The following is a 15,855-nucleotide window of genomic DNA, read 5'->3' on the forward strand; positions in this document are numbered from 1 at the left end:
ACTTATGAGCAGTGATGTACGCATTGATTTTCTTTTATAACAGCTGCTTTCTTCATGCTCGCTTCTTACTTGATGGCTCTTGTAATCTAAGTAATAATGAGTTATGTCTTTGAAGTTGCAAATGCTGTATTGATATTTCCTGAAGTTTACAAATTTTTTTTTTTATATTTTGTTAAGATTGACCTTCATTGTATTTAAAGGATACCTAACTCGCGGCAAAGCTACCTAAGGTAAGCACAGAGGTATGGTCATGCTGGAGTCACAGACCTCTGTGCATTGTCTGTTCTTCTCCTTGTTTCTCCCCTGCACCCATAATTACTCCTTGAAAAATGTGACTTTGGGCCACAGTCAAATTTTCTGACAGGAAGAGGCTGGCTTGTTGTGATGTTCCCTCCTATCACCTTCCCATTTGCTCCTCGTAAGGCGAGTGAATGGAGCAGGAAAGGATAAGAGGGAACATTGTGGAAAGCCGGCCTCTTCCTGTCTAGGCAAAAGTCTGTTTTTTCAAGTTGTGATTATGGGGGCCAGGGGAAATAAGGAAAGAAATGGAAATTGCACAGAGGCTTGTGGATCCAGCATGAACATACTCTATGCTTGCCTTAGGTAGCTTTGCCCTGGGCCAGGTGTGCTTTAAGACACAAACATGCATATACATTGTGTAGTTACCGAAATGTGACACTCATGGAGGATGTTATAATTGGAACCTAAACTTTACCTTACATAGACCTGAATGCTTGGGGCAAATCTAAACCTTTCTTTAAAGCTGGATGGAGTCTGTAATGACCCACACGGCAATAACTGATGGGGGAATCTGGGAATGTTTGAATTGTGTTACCGATTTATGAAGTTTGGACCAAAAGTAAATACAATGGCAGCAGCAATCAAAGAAAGGGCATGTGTTATTTTAAAAAAAATGATACCTGTGTGGCTGCCATGGGTAAGACTTTGACCCACTTCTTATATTCACCATGATTCTTTATACGTAAAGGTGCTGGAAAGATAAAAGTGAACAACAAAAGCAGGAACCCCACCTTGGACCTAATCCAATTCACTTTTTCTCCTTGGTGATAGTTTCACATTATAAATAATATGCCTTTTAAGCCCCCAGCAAGCAAGAACGTATTCAACATTATTTTGACAGTACTTTTTCCACCTACTTTTTGGTACTTTTCAAGTGCAGACTGCAAAAGTTATTTTAAGCACAAGATGAAAAATTATCTCCTAGGAGAAAATATAGGAGAAAAAAAAAGTGAGTTGAGTCAGCCCCTAGTGTTATCCCTCTGTAAATGGATTGATTAAAAGTGAGAATTTATCCTTACTGATGCTGGGTTGCAATAATGTATGCAAAGGTTGGAACCACACTGGGGCCCATGGAGTATTTTAGTATATATATCAGCTTTGGAAATGGACAGTTGACTGATAGTGTTGGGCCGAACAGTTCGCCTGGCGAACCTCTATGGGCCTCTTACTACTTCCGGGTCGCAATGACCCGGAGTAGTACGCCTGCGCTGCCCGGCGGAGCGCGTCCTAGATCGCGCTCCTGTTGCCGGGCACTCTCTGCGCATGAGCGTGACGTCACTCATGACGTCACGCACATGCGCAGAGAGTGCCCGGCAACGGGAGCGCGATCTAGGACGCGCTCCGCCGGGCAGCGCAGGCGTACTACTCCGGGTCATTGCGACCCGGAAGTAGTAAGAGGCCCATAGATTTAGAGATGTTCGCCGGCGAACGGTTCGGGAACCGTTCGCCACATCTCTATTGACTGACTATAGACTTATTGATGCATTTTGAATGTTTTGAATGTTTCAGTTGCTGTATTGGCTCTTCGTTTATGTTATCCTAGTAATGATCACTGCTAGAACTGCTTTGTATAAAGTTAATCATTAACAAACGTATCCCATTCCCTACTTACACTTTTCTGACCCTGCGGCTGTCCTTGGTAGGTTCTGGTGCTCTATATCAAATTTTATATGTAGAGTGCTCGAGGTGTCTATTGTAAAATCTGCACTGAAGCCCATAGCTCCTTAGCTATGCCACCCATGGAAAAATGAAAATCAGTTTATGAAAGTGTACCTGTAGGATAAAAAGTGCCCCTACAGCATATAAGCCTTGGAGAGGCTGCCCCTGTCCTCCTCTTCCACCAGCCTGTTCCAGGGCTTCCACAAGCACACTGGCAGTGACCTGCTCGGCATTCTTTGGTAAAAGCCGAGCCCAATTGGGTGACTGCTGCTGCGCATGCGCGAACTGTCTACATCTGTGCAGTAGCATGGATGTTTTCCCCCCGCAGCCTGAGCGCATCCGTGCTAATGTGCAGGTGAAATTTGGCTGTGCTGCAGGTGTCTGATTGCAGGATTGAGCAGCTGGAGGAGAACAGAGGAAGCTTCTCCAGGATCCAGGGGCTTCCCCCTCCTAAGGTAAGTATCCATTTTGGGCCTTATTTTAAAATGCTTATAGTTTTTTTTTTAATTGGTTACAACTCTAATAACGGTATACTTAAAAAAAAACCTGAGAAGTGCCAAATGAGCAAATTAATGGTGGCATGAACACATGCTGATATTACGATTCATAAATAAATTATTTTTGTCATATGCTCTTTTTCTACTAATCATGCTTGTGACAGGTTGATTATACAAATTTCATTTACATCCACCCACAACCAATTAATCTCCATGTCCTGCATCATTAATCACTTTTCACATTTTGAATGGCGACTGTGAAGCTGGACATGGACATTTGAGGGCGGTCAAACAGTCTGACCTCCCTTAGGGCATGCTGGGACTTGACATCTCTACAAACAGGAGTGCTCAGCATCTGCTTGTCCTATGGAAAGGGAGGGCAATACGCCAAGCAGACTTGAGCAGGGATGCTGAACCTAGATCTACCAGCTTTCATTCAGCTTAACATGTTGGTGCTCCATTTATCCTTTTCGTATAGCCAAAAATATTGTACGGTAGTGAAAACAGATGAGCTATATTAAATTTACTAGCAGACCTAAGTCCGTTTGAAAACGGGCTCTAGGCCACCCTCACAACCCCCTCCCTTCCCACCCATGACCACCACCGCCGGCAGCATTTTGCATGTACTTCTCCAAATAAATTGATCTAAAGGTCACGTGGTGTTGTTTATTACACTTATTGGGGTTGATGCACTAACCGTCGGTAATATTGCCATGCCCAGACTGTGTTACAAGTAGTGTAACACAGGCTTCTATAGCAACGCTCACATTACCCATGTACCGTTGGTCTTGCTAACTGTGTAATCAAGACCGCCAGGCCAGATTTATACTTTTTGTGACGCTAGGTCAAGTATGTTGGAGCTTGTCTTTAATGTGCGGCAGAACCCCTCCCATTCCACGTGCAGGTCCCTTTTCCATGTACAGCATCCATGTACTGTAGCCCTTCTCTTTCACAAACAGCTTCTTTGTGCATCAGTTTTGCTTTCTCATGCATTGCTAGCCTTCAGCCTCCTCTTTCATATGTAACAACCCCTTGATCACGTCCAGGTGGGGCTACATCCGCCCAAGGCCTTTGTGGCATTTCCAGAAATCTGGTCCTGTTTGTAATGCGTAGTACATTGCTGGTGGTAGTAATGGTAACTTTATTTGTTGATTGGCTCCACTTTGAATCAGTTGTTCTGTGTGACCGAAACGTTGTGCTTTTCCGGTGGCATGTTCAAGCTATAATAAATGCGCTCTGAAAATCCAGGTGCAGTCCTGGATCTCCTTTCTCTACTTAAAGATTTATAGCCTTTTGGTGGATCTGAATCAGAAGTGGTGGTAGATGATTCAAAACTATGGAAAGACCATATGGACCAGACATCTGCAAGAAGAATATGGGGGAAGAAATCTCTGTGAAAAAGTTGCTATAATATAGCAAAATTCATTTTCCACTCGTAAGAGTTCAATTGTCTTTGACGCTTCACATAAAAATTATACCTCATTCACAGTATTAAGAAACATTAAAGAGGCGCTTAAGTGAAATAAAAAAAACTAGTTTTACTCACCTGGGGCATGGGCGTCCGCAGAAAATTTTCCAGGAGGGGGCAAAAAAGGCGGGGGGGGGGGGGGGAGAAGCAGGCACGTGCGCTGAACAATTGGGGTGGTGTTGCGCGTGCCAAAAATTGGGGCTACGACATGTGGGTGTGGTCGCGGGTGGAGACAAGTTTACATGAACCTAGCAATGGTGGTACATTAGATTAGGACAGTGGTGGCGAACTTTTTGAAGGTCGAGTGCCCAAACTGCAACCCAAAAGTCACTTTACTATCGCAAAGTGCCAACAACAATTTAAACTAAATATCAAGCGTTTTAACTCATACATGAACATTATGGAAAATCCAAGTTGAAAATAAACTGTGAAGATAAACAATTTCATCCATCCGACTCCTGAAAAATGTGTTCATTTTTTTAAGAACCTCCAAGTTTCATTTTCGGTTTTAAAAAGCTGAAAAAGTAGGTTTAATGCTATTGTCTCATATGATGATGATCCAGCTTTTTCCATAGTCTCGCAGTTAGCAATCATGTGACCCCCAACAAGACAAATTCAGCAATCATGAGGCCCCCCCCATCAAGACAAATTCAGCAATCATGAGGCTCCCAACATGACCAACTCAGCAATCATGAGGCCCCCAACAAGACAAATTCAGCAATCATGAGGCCCCCAACAAGATACATTCAGCAATCGTGAGGCCCCCAACAAGACAAATTCAGCGATCTTGAGGCCCCCAACAAATCATGAGGCCCCCAACAAGACAAATTCAGTAACCATGAGGACCCCAACAAGACAAATTCAGCAGTCATGAGGCACATAAATAGACAGCATTTCACATAAATAGGCAGAATGCCCCCTTAATATGGTAGACACCTCTCACCTGGCAGCAGTTCCCCAAAATACACTCAATCTGACAGCAATGGTTCCCCAAAAACAGGTAGCCCCAGGTCTATAGGTGTCCCCAGAAAAGATGGCCAGCGGTTTAGATGTTCTCAGAACAGGTAGCCAGGGGTAGAGATGTCCCCAGAACAAGTAGCCAGGGGTATATGTGCCCAGTATATGTAGGCAGGGGTATATGTGCCCAGTATATGTAACCAGAGGTATATGTGCCCAGTATATGTAGGCAGGGGTATATGTGCCCAGGATATGAAGGCAGGGGCATATGTGCCCAGTATATGTAGCCAGGGGTATATGTGCCCAGTATATGTAGCCAGGGGTATATGTGCCCAGTATATGTAGGCAGGGGTATATGTGCCCAGTATATGTAGCCAGGGGTATATGTGCCCAGTATATGTAGCCAGGGGTATATGTCCCCAGTATATGTAGCCAGGGTTATATGTGCCCAGTATATGTAGCCAGGGTTATATGTGCCTAGTATATGTAGCCAGGGGTATATGTGCCCAGTATATGTAGCCAGGGGTATATGTGCCCAGTATATGTAGGCAGGGGTATATGTGCCCAGTATATGTAGCCAGGGGTATATGTAGCCAGGGGTATATGTCCCTAGTATATGTAGCCAGGTTTATATTTGCCCAGTATATGTAGGCAGGTGTGCCCCTAGCAGGAGGGGAGCAGTGCAGAGAAGAGGGAGAGCTATGGGCACTCACCTTAGGGGGCTCTCCCTCCCTCGCTGTCCCCTCCGGAACGAAGTGTTGTGCAGTGGCTGGGCAGCGGGCGGAACTTACCTCCGTCTTGTTCAGGCGCCGGATGGATTTGCCGCTAGTCTGGTCTGGACCAGACCGCAGCACCAGAACTTCCGCCTCTGGATCGAGACGGAGGTGAGTTCTGCCCGCTGCCCAGCCGATGCACAACACTTCCGGAGGGGACAGCGAGGGAGGGAGAGCCCCCTAAGGTGAGGGAAGGGTGGGAGACATCTGCCCTTGGCCACTGTGCCCATAGCTCTCCCTCTTCTCTGCGCTGCTCCCCTCCTGCTGGTCGCACGGGCACACGGCCAGGGGGGGGGGGGGGCAGCGGGCGGGCGCTCGGGCCCTCTATGTTGCTATAGTGGCCCTCTATGCTGCTATAGCAACATAGAGGGAGCTATTGTGGCTGGGAACGCGAAGAATCACTCGCGTTCCCAGTCTGTCGGGTCCTGACGGCAAAACCGGAAGTGGTCGCCGGCAGGTCCAGGAGGATCAGAGCGAGGCTGCAAGAGCACCGGACAGCTGCAGGGGGCTGAGGGAAGCCCCAAGTGAGTAAAACTCATTTTTTTTATTTCACTTAAGGTTCACTTTAAGGTGGTAAAAGTGGCCATAAAACAAGTGTGGTCGACTTCCGGTTCCGGCGCCGAGGGAGATGGACGTGTAGACTGGGAGCTCCGTCTCACCCGATCAACCAAAGCTATTCCCCAGCGAGAGAGAAAATAATCAGAGACCTGGAACCGATGTCGCAGGCAACAGAGGAGACCGCTATGGACCGATATGTTCTCCGAGGTTCGAGGGAGAAAAGACTACAAGGAGCGGGAAAGACTGAGCCTAAAGCGAGCGCACCTAAGATGGCGGAGGGAGACGCTGCGCAAGAACCCATACCCGAGGACCAAACAGACCTGCCCGCTCCACAATCTGATATTGACTATAGTTTTTTAGCCCAGGAGGTGGTGAAACTACTTAAACCGGAGCTAACCTCTATCATTGCGGAGGTAATGGGTATCCAGCTGAGAACCATCCAAGAAGAACTTCAGTCACACGCAGGCCGTTTTGATCAGGCGGAAAAAAGAATCAGCGATCTGGAGGACAAAATGGAGGAGACAACTAAGCTGACACATCTAACCTCGAACAGGCAAGTGGTCTTCTCCGACAAACTAGATGATCTCGAGAACCGATCGCGTAGAAATAACTTGCGTGTGATAGGGATCCCTGAATCAATTAAACCCTCAGAATTATCCCAATTATGCGCAGCAGCTATTCCACGGGCTTTGGGCATTGACAATGTATTCAAAGTGGAACGAGCCCATCGTATAGGACCGATTCGAGCCGACCGTAAAGGCCCTCGTCCAGTGATGGCGCGGTACTTAGACTTTTCGGAAAAAATGCAAATTCTACGCGCCTATAGAAACCTACGATCGCTTGAAGTGGAAGGTAAAAAACTTCTGCTATTTGCTGACTATTCCGCCGAGGTGAATAAATTGCGGAAAACATTTAATCCCATTTGTCAGCAACTGGTCCAAAATAAAACACGTTTTTCACTGAATTATCCGGCCATACTAGTGATATATGCGGAAGATGGATCCACCACGGCCTTCACCTCCCCGTCTGAGGCAGAGACATACGTAAAGTCCATACGAGAGACAGGCTCCCCAGCCCGAATCCAAAGCTCACTGAAAACCGCTCAAGGAAGAAGCCCCCGCTCTCCTGACAAGCCGGCCGATACTTTCTCAAGCCAAGAGTCATCCACCTGGGATTGAGAATCATTTTCTCCCTTTACCATCGTTGTTTCTTCGACCATCGAGACAAGAACGCTTCCCTCTGACGCCTAATCGCTGGGGTATACACATTATACGAGTCCTTAACATGTTTTTTAATGTTGTTCCTCATGTTTTTATCAGTGAAAAAGTTTCGGAATCAATGGTATTTATCACTTTGGTAATTCTATAGGTATGTTCATATATAACTTAAAATGGGTGTAATGGTAACCAGATACATAAACTCTCCTAAGATGTGTCCTAAGTGTACATTTACAACCATACTGGGCCTTAGTACCCTGACCTGTTTCTACTTATATCTGTTACTAGAAATTTATATTGATACTTTTAAAGGTCCGGTCCTATGTAGCCCTAATTCCTTTTCTCCTTCGGAAAAAAGGAAGTGGATAAGGGTTACAGGTTCATATGTGAAAAAGAACGAAATAACTTATGGTACTGGGGATGACTTGGACATGAATCCAAGTCATACCCCGCTGTTAATAGTTTTGTTGCCCAGGCACCACTTTGGTGGAGGATTACCCCCCATTTCCCCGATTTTGAAATATAAGCATATGATGCCCCCTTACAGGAAAACCCCTGAGACGTTTCATGCTCGCTGGGACAGGAGACGTCTCATCACTATGCAATTATATCTTTTACAGCTAGAATCGAAATCTTATACAGGCATTACATGAAATTAGTCACCTGGAACGTTAAAGGGCTTAGAACCCCCCAAAAACGATCACAAGTGCTAAGACATCTGGGAAAATTAAAAACAGACCTAGCTGTTTTGCAAGAGACCCACTTAAGAGAAAACGAGTTGATATTTATGTCTAAAATGTGGGTCGGTCAGGTAGTGGGAGCCCCTTCACAAGGAAGAAAAGCGGGAGTCATACTTCTAATCCGCAGAGGCTTACAAGCGCATATTCTATCACAAGAATATGACCCAGAGGGAAGATGGCTTAGGGTACAAATTAATTGTGACAACCAGATCTTTGACTTATGGGGAATCTATGCACCAAATGCTAATAATTCCCAATTTTTACTTGATTTGGGACAGGAGATTTGTAAAATACCCTCTCATGTTCATTGTATTGTATTGGGTGATTGGAACGCGGTACCTAACCCAGAAGAGGACAGGCAAAAATCCAAACGGTTGGAGTCTAAAATCAGCACACAAGATAAAAACTTAAAAGCGTTCCTAGAATCTACTAATTTAAAAGACAGCTGGCGACATCTCCATCCACTAGACCGCGACTATTCCCACTACTCTAATGTACACCATACTCATTCTCGTATAGACCTAATATTAGTCTCGGAAAATTTACTAACTTCTATACAAGAATCGGATATTAAGGCTATGGTGATATCAGACCATGCTCCAGTAAGTACTACTATTCAACTATTTCATAAAAAACAGGGCAATACCTGGAGATTTCCTACTTTTTTATACAATGACGAACAATTTGGAACCGAACTGGTCATGTGGTGGAGAGAATTTCAACGTACAAATGCCCAACACAGGAAACAGCCTGTCCTCTTCTGGGAAACCGCGAAGGCAGTTCTCAGAGGCCAGATAATTGCCTACGCCAGTGCTTACAGGAAAAAAGCTCTGGCCAATTATTTAAGTGCTTGCCAAAAAGCTAGGGATTCCTATGTTCAATTTAAAAACAATCCATCCTCTACAAATAGGGAACTATGGCTCCAAGATAAGAAGAACTCTGACATTTATATAGAAAAATATGACAGGATATATAGATCATATGGAGCTGCAAAATTCTTTAAATGGGGAAACAAGTCAGGGAAACTACTGGCTAATTTGGCCAGGGGTAGGAGACCTCCTCGGATAGTGTCGGCAGTTAAGAGTCAAGAGGGAAAGACCCAAACCACACCGGAAAAGATACTCGGGGTCTTCCAAAATTTTTACAAAAACCTTTATAAATCTCAATCTAGAAAACCGGAGGACCAAGATGAGTTCTTGAAATCAGTCAAATTGCCTACCCTGGATGAGGAAACCCTTGAGTTTCTGAATGCCGACATCTCACCGGGAGAGGTTTCTACAATCATTAAGAATATGACTTTGGGCAAAGCCCCTGGCCCTGATGGCCTATCTCCGGAATTTTTTAAATTATTAAAAACAGAAATCTCCCCACATTTAGCCCATCTTTATAACGATATTCTTAAGAACCGTTCCTTCCCTGATACAGCCAATGAAGCATTTATAAAATTAATTCTTAAGCCAGGGAAAGATCCCACTGACCCAGCATCATATAGGCCAATTTCTCTACTAAACGTGGATTTTAAAATCCTGTCCAAGATCTTGGCCGATAGATTATCCCAATTTCTACCGACCCTGATTCATGATTCTCAGGTAGGCTTTGTTGTGGGCAGGAGTGCGGTTACAAATATCAGAAAGGCACTATCTGCCATGGAACATTGCAGATTGAGGGATCGGGGGGTTCTGTCGGAGGCCTTCTTGGCTCTTGATGCCGAGAAGGCCTTCGACAGCATAGAGTGGACATGGCTGATTAAGGTATTGGAGAGGTTTGGTTTTTCGGGTAATTTTCTATCCTATATCAAAAACATACAGACCTCCCCAAGAGCACAAATCTCGCTCCCTTCTGGATTGAGCCAGCCTCTTGGTCTTGGGAGGGGGGTGCGGCAGGGCTGCCCCCTGTCGCCGCTCCTCTTCAACTTGGCTATTGAGCCCCTGTCCAGATCCTTTCTCCAAAACAACATTTTCGAAGGGATATCATTGGGTAAACAACAGACAATCCACGCCACACTTTTCGCTGATGATATTATGGTGTTCATGGCGAATCCGGAGAGAGATATTGTACACTTAATAGAGCATATCACGACTTTTGGAACATCCTCCGGATTTGCCATTAACTATTCCAAGAGTGAACTTCTATTTCTCTCGGCTCTCCAGAATCCGGCTCCTCACCCAAATTTGGACACAATAGGTATTCAATACAAATCACCCCATATCACTTACTTGGGGATTAAGATACCCAGGCAGATAGATCAACTTTATGGTTTAAATTACTCACCACTAATACAAAAGATTATAAAAGAATTACAAACCCTCGACTCCCTCCCGATCTCGCTAATGGGTAGAATACAAATAATCAAAATGTTCAGTTTTGGGCGTCTTCTCTATCCCCTACAAACTATTCCAATCCTGCTTAAACATAAAGACGTCCAACTATTAGAATCAACTTTTATACGCTTCCTATGGAAAGCAAAAAAAGCAAGAATAGCATTATCCAAATTGAAATCCACAGTCCCACAAGTCGGACTAAATTTCCCTGATTTGAGAACCTATAATTTAGTAGCAAATTTTCGCCATATCAGAGATTGGATCGCTGACACTAGCTACTATACCCCAATAAATATAGAGTGCGCGCTAGTTCAGCCATATTCCCTCATCGGGGTCTTACACTCGCCCCTTAAAACCCTGCCAAATAAGATAAAGCAAAATATACTCATACGAGATACTCTGATAACCTGGAGGGAGATTAGGAAAAAATATGGCCTTATAGGACACCTTTCCCCATTATCACCATTAACGGGAAACCCAAGCTTTCTCCCTGGGAATATGTACAATATATATAATAAATGGGCAACACTAGGAGTTAGGAATTTGGGAACTTTGCTGGACAATGAAGGTAAAGTAATCTCCCTTCAAAATGCGATTCTTTATAAAAAAATTCCCCCAGAGCATTCCTTTTACTATAGACAGCTAAAAAGTTACTGTTACAGAATATTGGGCCAAAGCGGTAAAATCCAAACAAACCCCCAATTTGATAATCTCCTCTCTAATCCTAAAGAAAAAAAATCACTTTCCTGGCTCTATTCAGTAGTTAGAGAAACCCAGAAAAAAAAGAAAAGCTTTAGTCAACATCTTCAAAAATGGGCGGATCTGACAGACAAGACAAAAGAGGAAATAGAAATAGCCGTTAAACAGGGGTGGCAGGCAGTACGGAAGGCAATCATAGGAGAGGACTGGCGGGAAATGTTTTTAAAAACGGTCTATAGGGCATATATACCAATCACTGGACCTTTTAGACACCAAGGAGAAAAACAACTCACGAAATGCCCTAAATGCTCACACTCCACTCCAAACCTGGACCATATGATGTGGTCCTGCCCATCTATACAGAATTTTTGGAATGAAGTCTTGGATTTCATTAAAACAATAACAAAAAACAAACGTCCACTGAATTTATTATATTGCTTATTCCATAGTTTAGAGGCAAGTACAGACAAAGATAAACTCAACATCGCTAAATTTGAACATCTTACACTACTGGCGGCTAAGAAAGCGGTTCTTAAAAAATGGCTAGATGACTCCCCTCCTGGAACCCCAGATCTCATTATATTATTAAAGCACCTCCTACAATTGGAATGCTTAAATCTTGAACGACAAAAATCTAAAACTATCACCAAATTTTTCAATACATGGCAAAAGTTCATTGAAAAGATCTTTGACAGAACTCAAATTGTAGAGCTGATGACATTCTTTAAGGATACCACGTGGTATTTGAGAGGCAAAATTGGGGGCTACCTAGGCAAGTTAGAAATATGAGTAAGGGGACATGAAACATTAAATTCACTGATATAGGGGGAAATGGGACAAAGAGATATACGTATATAAGTTCAGAGATGGGAGCCTGTGCGATAGGTAACAATATTAGAATCTTACTTTCAGTATGTTAGGCCTACAGTTTATGGGGGATGCTTACATCTGGACTTTCCCACTGGAATGGACACAATTTTACTGTTATTGTGGACTCACATCACATTTCTCTCAATAGCGGATAACCTCCACTGTAAGGCCATATTCTTTGATTGTCGTTTAAATGTTAAAAAGTGATTTGACATGTAAATTATTGTATTGAATACTATATACAAATGTTATTGTATATAAATGCTATGCTTTATCACTAATAAAAATTATATTTAAAAAAAAAAAAAAAAAACAAGTGTGGTCATCATGACCTTCACACCCATAACAAGTGAAGCCATTAAACCACCTGATCTAAAGTATGGTCCCCTGTATCAGAGGAAGAGAAGGTTAGTAGTTGCCTCGCCCCCCACCTCTGTCCCCCCACCTCTGTCCCCCCTATGATCACAGGTACTGCTCCCCTTTAGTTACGCCACTGGTGGTAGTCATAGCGAGAAACCACAAACAACCCACATTGAAGTCCTCCTGCCACTACATAAACATCATAAACTGCCCACATACACATATGGGGTTAAAGGCCTTTACATGCCAAGACAGCTTTTTGAGCTCAGCCTTAAACAGTACCTAAGGCTCCTTTGTTTATATAGATTTGATTAGCACAGTACGTAGCTTACTGCTTACATCTCAAGACCAATCTAAATGAAATTGCAGCTATTCTGGCCAAACAGTATTTGTGCTTTGTAGGGAGAAGGAAATAAACCATCACAGATGACAGAAGATCAATGTCCATAAACTATGTAAGTCACATGACTTGGCTTTCCGCCACTCCCTTACCACTCAGACGCCATTTTGCCTTAGTCTTAATTATTGATTATATTAAGTTGAATTCATTAGTTAACATGGTTCCTTTTGTACCGCAGTTCATTCTGTATTTGAACTGATAAAAAAGATGTAGGACATCTTGATAGTCATATATTGTGTTAATTCTGATGATGGTTCTCGTACTATTGCACACATTTGTGTGATAATTGATTTTTGGAAGGTTAATATTTTTAATCATTATTATAAACACTGTAAATATCTTAAGAGGTGAATCACTGAAATACAATGGTCATGGTCGACTGCATCCAGCTTGTATAAACAACTTGTATATTACATCTTACACAGAACCCAGTGACAGTCCACATCCGCCTTTCATTATGTCATGTGGTCCCCTGGGAAGGTGTCAGGATGGTCAGTAGTGGCAATCTAATTCTGCCCAAGACTGAGGCACAAATAGCAGTAGCTGAGCTGACATCTAAAAAAACAAAAAAAGAATATAAATACAGTATACAGTATCTATATCTATCTATCTATCTATCTATCTATCTATCTATCTATCTATCTGTCTGTCTGTCTGTCTGTCTGTCTGTCTGTCTGTCTGTCTGTCTGTCTATCTTCTACGTCATCAAGGTGCCCAACTGTGACTAGAATAATGGGCCAATCTGACCACTACACCTAGAACAGTATTTTTCCATCTTTTTCAACTTAATTCGAAAAATATTCAGATCCCAAGGAACCCCTACACATAATTATATATATATATATATATATATATATATATATATATATATATATATATATATATATATATATATCTATATATATAATAAATATATATATATATATATATATATATATATATATATATATATATATATATATATATATATATATATATATTTATATATATATTGGATGATAAGTTCAGCAGGCATGAGGCCTGGCCTTGAGTGAAAAATGCAGTAATCATGAGCCCTCAGATAACAAATGCTTGTGACCATGAGCCCTTAGGTGACAAATGCAGAAACCATAATTCCCAGGTGACAAGTTCAGCAACCATGAGTGACAGGAAACAAACGCAGCAACTATGAGCCCCAAGTGACAAATGTAAAAATCATGAGCCCCCAGATGACAAGTTCAGCAACCATAAGCCCCAGGAGATAAGCATCACCCCTAGTAGATGGTGGACTGCTTTGCTATCTGGAGGCCACTGGGTCATGACCCCTGGGATAGGCCTACCGGTGTTGGGAAGAACAGGAGGGCAAACCCTGCAGTGTGGGAAGGCGGGAGAAATTGGAAGGTAGGACTGGCGAGATGGTCTGGGAAACAGAATGGAATAGCAGAAGGGATTGGAAGGAAGGACTTGAAGGCGTAACTGGCAGGACAGAAGGGACTGGCAGGATGACACTGGCAGGACTGGGGAGACTGACAGGACTAGCTGATTGGAAATACTGTTTCAATATGGTTGGGAATGAGTCCCAGATAACAGAAAAAGGAACTCGTGTTAGTGTAACGATCCACACTTGAGCACACCACTATGCTCAAATAGTACCAGGTTTCTTTATAGGAGGATCGATTTAAATCAAGTGAAGCCACAAAATAGCGTTCTGTTTCCCAAATGTTTTGTTTCACACTTTATTATATTCACAAAAAAATATTTTTCTTCTTCAAAAAGGTAGAAAAATTATTTGTAAAGCAGCAGAAGAATTTGTGGTACAGACATATAAGAAGCAATACAAAAAGCAGATCATAGACACTGTGTGCTTTGTTTGATGAAAAAAGGTAATTTCAGTTCAGGCGACGACACTAGTCCGTTTCGGGTTATTGACCCTTCATCAGGCCTTTACAAAGCATAGAGAATTATCTTAGCCAGATAATATGTACAGTCATAAAAGACCAAAAATGAATTTGATTAGTAAAGAGGTATCTGTTCCAACCAGACACAACACGGCACCTGACTGATGGCTGACATAGGGAAACTCAGCTGCAAACACAGTGTGCCCAGTGTGCAGCTGAGTTTCCCTATGTCAGCCATAGCCGTGTTGTGTCTGGTTGGAACAGATACCTCTTTACTAATCAAATTCATTTTTGGTCTTTTATGACTGTACATATTCTCTGGTTAAGATAATTCTCTATGCTTTGTAAAGGTCTGACGAAGGGTCAATAACCCGAAACGGACTAGTGTCGTCGCCTGAACTAAAATGACCTTTTTTCATCAAACAAAGCACACAGTGTCTATGATCTGCTTTTTGTATTGTTTTTTATATGTCTGTACCACAAATTCTTCTGCTGCTTTACAAATAATTTTTCTATCTTTTTGAAGAAGAAAAATAATTTTTTGTGAATATAATAAAGTGTGAAACAAAAATTTTTGGAAACAGATCGCTATTTTGTGGCTTCACTTGATTTCAATCGATCCTCCTATAAAGAAACCTGATTGGAAATACTGACAGGACTGGCAAGACTGATAAGTACTGCATGGCAACACTCCACAGCCGTAGTACAAAAAAACACTGGACACTGTTTGTCTAGGGCGTAAATATCCCTGACCTTCGTGCCAGTGCTTTGGTTCTGACCCCCACTGTGCACAGAAGTAGGGCGACATAGTGTGCATGCTTCCTAGGAGCATGCTCAGCATGGAGATGAGGAGCTTGGAGGACAGCATCGACAGATGAGTGGTAGAAGGATGAGCCTGCCGTAGGATTGTTAGAGAGACAAGTGCAACACTAACTCTAACCTCTCTTTACTATGTAAAACTCCCTCCCTGATGCTGAACCTTAACCTCACCCATTAATGTTTTCTGATGTCCAACCTGAACCTTCTGACGATAACGATTAAAATTATCCTACCCCTCCTCTATCTCCTAACACTCCTAATCTACGCCTAATTCTAATTGACAATCTAAACCAGGGGTCTCAAACTCAATTTACCTGGGGGCCGCAGGAGGCAAAATCAG

General features: G+C 42.8%; 1 protein-coding gene across 1 annotated transcript in view; it reads left to right on the forward strand.

Moving 5' to 3' along the window:
• SV2C (synaptic vesicle glycoprotein 2C) overlaps positions 1-15,855 on the forward strand; it is a 286,032-nt gene that overhangs the window by 23,393 nt on the left and 246,784 nt on the right. The window lies entirely within an intron of this gene.

This window comes from Hyperolius riggenbachi, chromosome 1 (assembly GCF_040937935.1).
Source record: "Hyperolius riggenbachi isolate aHypRig1 chromosome 1, aHypRig1.pri, whole genome shotgun sequence".
Classification (NCBI taxonomy): Eukaryota; Metazoa; Chordata; class Amphibia; order Anura; family Hyperoliidae; genus Hyperolius; species Hyperolius riggenbachi.